Genomic DNA, 5,815 nt, shown 5'->3' with positions numbered 1-5,815 from the left:
CTGTGCTTCAGACTCTCTGTATAGCCTTGAGGTTTTTCGCGTCAGGTAGGCTACATTTTTATACAGTATAGGCGATGCAGAAAACACTGGCAAAGCCGCAGCATGCGTTGCTGTAAGAAAAGTGTGGGCCTATTTGGTGCTTAACCAGCTGGCATGTCCCAGTCAATGAAATCAAAGACGGATTTACACATGCATAAATGCATATACATATATATAGGGTGATATCAGGTAAAATGGGCCATCAGGTAAAATGGGCCATTTAAGGTTTGGGGGTCCCAGCCCTGACAAGTAAGAGGGGATTTGATTGCTTTATGGTTGCTATGGTGGGCGGGCCAATAATTCTAACAAGACTGCACCAGAAAGCTGCATGGTAAGTAGCCTGGCATACCAAGTCTAACTAAACTATTATAAGGATGATAAATCTTTTTTTTTAACATGCGCATAAAAAACTATGCATAATATCTGTGTTGATGGCATCAATCAGAAATAATGTTGTTAGTTTGGTATATGAACATATTTTTTGAAAAAGTGATGTTTTTCTTGGTGGCCCAATTTACCTTAAGCCACTGCGGTAAAATGGGAAACATGGTTTCAGCTAAAATGGGCCATCATCTGTGGCCCTCACAAACACACATACACATGTGTTGGAGTGTGTGTGAGGGTGTGTGTGTGTGTCACACCATGACCCCCCCAACAGTAATAATGGTAGTAGATATTTTATGTACAGTGAGTATGGTGAACGAGAAGGAAGCGAGAGGAGAGAGGGAGAAGGAAAGGGAGAGAAGAGAGGAGGAGCAAGGACCAGAGAGGAAAAGATACAAAGATAAAACAGGGATGGAAAGGAAAGCCAAACAATTACAATCTGTGGAAAGAGGAGAGGATGAAGGGGGCCTTAGATGAATACATGGAGGGAGAGAAGAAAGGAATTACAGTGAGTGTGCACCTCTTATCAAGAGTATGGGGTGTGCCGCAATCAACACTGCAAAGACGCATCAGTGGAAAGGTGACTGGCAGTGAACATGTGTCAGGGCAGAAGCCCTACTTTCCACAGGAGGCGGAAACGGAGCTTGCTGCCACCCTCAACACATTGGCGCAGAGGGGGTTTCCCTACACAAAATGTGATGTCCAGCAAGTGGCCTTTGATTTTGCAGCTAAGAACAACATATCTGGTTTCTCCAAGACAGCAGGGAGGGCCGGATATTACTGGTTTAAGAACTTTCTAAAGCACAACCCAGAGCTTGGGATATGCAAGCCAGAGGTCCTGTCTGCAGCATGGGCTGCTGGACTCAACAAAGAGGTGGTTAGCCAGTGGTTTAACCAGTATGAGAGCCTTTTGGTCGAGCTGGGTATTGAGGGCACACCGTCACATATATATGGAACAGTGACGAGTCTGCGCTTCAGGATCATTTTTTTTAAATTATGGCACATATGAATATGTTTGTTTAATGCAGTTTAAATGTTATGTGGCTGTTTAAGCAACTGTGTTTTAAAATTAAAATTGATGATAAATTACAATTTCCCTTTGCAGTTTCACTGGCCCATTTTACCTGCAACTGCTCCTGCAAAAAACGTTGGCACAGCTGATGTTTCAAGAACTGTAGGGCCTAAATAATTATATTTTATTACATATTAAATAATTATATTTTATTACATATTTTATTACATATTTTATTACATATTTTATATGTTTTTTCAAAAACAGTCATAAGTAATCATAAAAACACATGGAAAAGGTATATGGTATTGTATTGTTGTCCCAAAGATTTACCAAAAAGTGGCCCATTTTACCTTATATCACCCTACATATATCCTCATATGTGTCTATGAATTCGTATCAATTAGATACTCTTTGGCCTTGTTTTTATACTTATTCAGAAAGAGTTGATATCATTATTTTCGCTAGCAAGATCTCATTTGATGATTAATTTCCATTAAGCCTGCCAACAGGCACATTTAAAGAATTGTGATCTGATTGATTGGGGTAATAAGGCACCAAAGATGAGCCTATACATTTTACCAAAATACGCATTTAGTTTATCGGCAATTTTTTTTGCCAAGATGCCTGTCTTGCTCTGGCAGCGGTGGTGGTGTTTGACTTAGCCATGATAATATGCTTATTGTCTTCGTAGAGACTCATTATAATAGTTTGCTCAGATGGCGAGAATATCACCGCTCTCTCTTTCGTCTTTTCCGCCATCATACCGTTAGAAAATGACGGTTTTGGTGATCGACCTTTCCTGCCTTTTGAAGTAGGACGTGCTCGTGCACTTGCCCTGATAAGTTTAGCCTGATTGAAATTAACCACATGATTTGGATGCGGATCAGCCGTCGACGAACCGATATTTGCGGTTCTCAGTTAGCTCGCTAATGTTAACGGGCTAAAGGGACAAATTATTAACTTAGCTTCGACCCTTACGACGAACGGGCCCCTGGGCCGCAGAGCCATAGAAAAAGATGCATATCGGCAATTTGGTTACATAACAGATTCAGATGAGAAATAGGTCCCTGTTTTTGTTTAGCACTTAGCACTATATTAGGCCTAGCTAACAGTGCAGTTCCTACTTGGTGTAGTTTAAAACAAACAACAGTATTTTGCCATTTGAAATCTATTGTAATGACCTGACTTGGTCAGAAAGCAACAATCGTCCAGGCATAAGATAAATTCCCAAATTAACATTTATTAACCACACGGTACACAGGCACAGTACACGGTACACTGTTTGGCCCTAGTGCACAAACAATACCGTCTCTTGTGAAACCCAGACGTAACAGAAAGAACAGACGCTAAACCTGGTCTTAACTTCGAATGTATTGTGGGTGAAAAGTGCCCTCACACACACAAACAGCATGCACTGTATACTAGTTTTGCCCACACGCGTGTCGTCTCAGCCTTTTTATCATTGGTTACCAATGGGAGTGATGGTGGCAACATAGTACGTGAGGGAACTTTGATAGCGGCGACGTATATGGCGACGTTACCTTTGTAAACATTGCATTAATGCGTGTGACGTGTATGGCGAGCGGAAAGGGACATGGATAACCTATGGCGAGCGGAAAGGAACATTCCTAGGCTTACCAGGAGAAGGAGAAGGAGCTGCCTAACCATACGTCGCCGCCGACCGTGTGTACTAGGTAGGAAGTTTTGTATTTAGGCTTATTTAAACCAGTTAATTCTACTCTACTATTTAAAGTTTTCACTCGTTCGATAGCTGGTGCTAGCTAGCCAGTTGTTTTCGTCAACAAAATTACTTATTTAGCATCAATTTTAACAGACCGGGAAGGCAACACATATAGTATTCTACCTGACTTCCTACCTTGTAACCAGTATAGCAACCATGATAGTTTCCTGCTTTCACGCGTAGATATCTCTGGAATTTAAGGTCGGCATAGCGACGGACGCGTCCTTACACGCTTACCTTCCGTAGAACGGCATTGTGACGTCAGGTAGGATACTATTTGGCCCAAGGACACTATTTGGCCTGACAGTTCCGCTCCATAGACCTCCATTCATTCTGCACTCGCTCGTTAGCACATATTTCAACCGAACTCGTAAAACAAATGCCTCTACGCTCAATTGGATAGACCTACAACCAATCAGAGCAACATAATATGTTGTTTGTTGAAAACGAATTCAACCCAAGGGCTCTTTCGTGACGTTGTTGATTACGTTACTGTTGATCTGTCCATCATCGTATAAAGCCCGCCCTGGCAATTTCATTGGTCCGCCCAGATCCTGATTTTATGTAGTTGTTCCCAATACGAGAGCCTCCAGACCCAACTTCCCGACCAAATTTTATTGTGGGCGGTGAGAAGTTGGGCTGGCAGCCAGGCTAGTACCCGGCTATGAACTGAGACTTGATATGTCATATTCCATAACAATGAATTAGATGACACAACTGACACAAAAATGCTATTGTAGAAATAAAACCGATATTACTGGTATAACATTGGCCAGCAAATTGTACACAAGTGGCACCGACTGTAGGCATCAGGGCAGTTGCTGTACTTCTTCCACAATCGACCAAACAAGGCACGTACATTTAGCTTATAGTGTATATAATCTAGCTAGTTCATGTTGTTTTTCAAAATTTCACAGAAAGCTGCAAAAATCGAGGCTAAACAGTGCTACTACTGTCATAGCTGCCTATCTAAAACGGCCAAGCCGGACACGTAATTCTTTGCTCAAATAACTCATGTCACTCCCACAAACAAATTCTTCGTACGTTAAAAAGTTTAGACTTTTAATCGACAATATTGACAACACATTAAGAAACTTATCAAAATCATAATATCGTCCCCGATTTCAATTCGAAGCTGTGAATCTAACACAGAAGGCAATCTCCCATGGTCTCCGCTCTGGCAAAATTATTACAAAAACACCTGCGTTATGGATGTGACGAGAAATGACAGTCATTTTCTGGAGACTGTACTTTTTCCTGTAACTCTGTGAACCCTTACGTCTAATGTATAAAGTTTGATATTGACATGATCAAGGAGTCTTAGGTGAACATAAAAATAGCCATTTTTAAAACACGTAGTCTTTTATGCAAAATTTTATGAGGAAAAACCTGCGTTATGGATGTGACATTATTCTGTTATGGATGTGACATGTCTGAAATACACACAGTATCTGTTTGGGAAATCAAGAATCAAACTTATACAGCGCTTTTCTCAACATCTAAAATAACTAGTGAATTAGTTTTAACATTAAGAAAACCATCTGAAATGTCACTGAAGATTTTCATGATGGCCGCCAAAATAGCATTAATAATGACATCATATCCTTTTTAGATGGAGTTGTAGTCAAATTACTATTATAAAAGTTCAGAATGGTCACAGATGATCTTTAGCTGAGAATACTCTCACACAGTCTTACAAATGATTATGAGTAATGAACACAAAAAAAGTATTTTTGAAAATATTTGTATTTTTTGGGAAACCAGCATTTCGGATATGACATTTGAACGTTATGGATGTGACTCATCTGAACCAGTCCTCTGCAAATGACATAAAACACCTACTTGAACAGTGATTTTCAACATTAAACTATTAATTTTGCACTGAAATTTAAAACATTGAGTTAGCTAAAAAAAAGTATTTGAGATATAGAGATACTGAGATCCAGAGGAAGAATTAAGACCAATGCTCTTTTAAAATTAATACAGTATTTAATCAAATCAATACAAATGCATATTAATTCACATACCATATGCCAACAGTTTACAATAATTAAATAACAATTATATTATAAAGTACATTACATTTGGCACAGAAGTTCAGCTGCTGATTGTATTTTGTCAACAGAATTAGGGCCTAATCAATCTGACAGCAAAGTTTTGGCAAAAATATATTTTCTGTTCTGAGGACAAACAAATGATAAAAATGGAGAGAACAAAAATCAGTATATGTCTCAAATATATACTGTCTGTACACTGTCTGTGGCTTATGGTTCATTTTGTTGACAGATCTGCATTAATCAATCTGCCAGCACAGGTTTGGCAAAGTGGTATCTTCCCCTGTTGTCCACAACAGGGCTGAGAACATCATTAAGTTGATCATAACCCACCCAAGATATATCCTCTTTAGGAGGTGAGCAATGCACAAGTCCATCCATGTCATTCCTTCTCAAGCATTGGACCTCCACTCCCTCATCATCAACATTAGTTGCTAGCCCTACAAACTGCCTGGAAGAACTTTTGGTCCTAAAGGTAACAAGCATGCAGTCTCCTGTCTTAATCTTTGTGTTGTCCGGCTGTGGAGGTTGTAAACTATCGTCTGAGGGACCCATGTGGTTAGACTGTACAAATGTGTGTGT

The sequence above is a fragment of the Hypomesus nipponensis genome, chromosome 2 (genome assembly GCF_054491055.1).
Source record: "Hypomesus nipponensis isolate SF chromosome 2, ASM5449105v1, whole genome shotgun sequence".
NCBI classification, from domain to species: Eukaryota; Metazoa; Chordata; class Actinopteri; order Osmeriformes; family Osmeridae; genus Hypomesus; species Hypomesus nipponensis.
Note: the sequence above shows the minus strand (reverse complement) of the source record.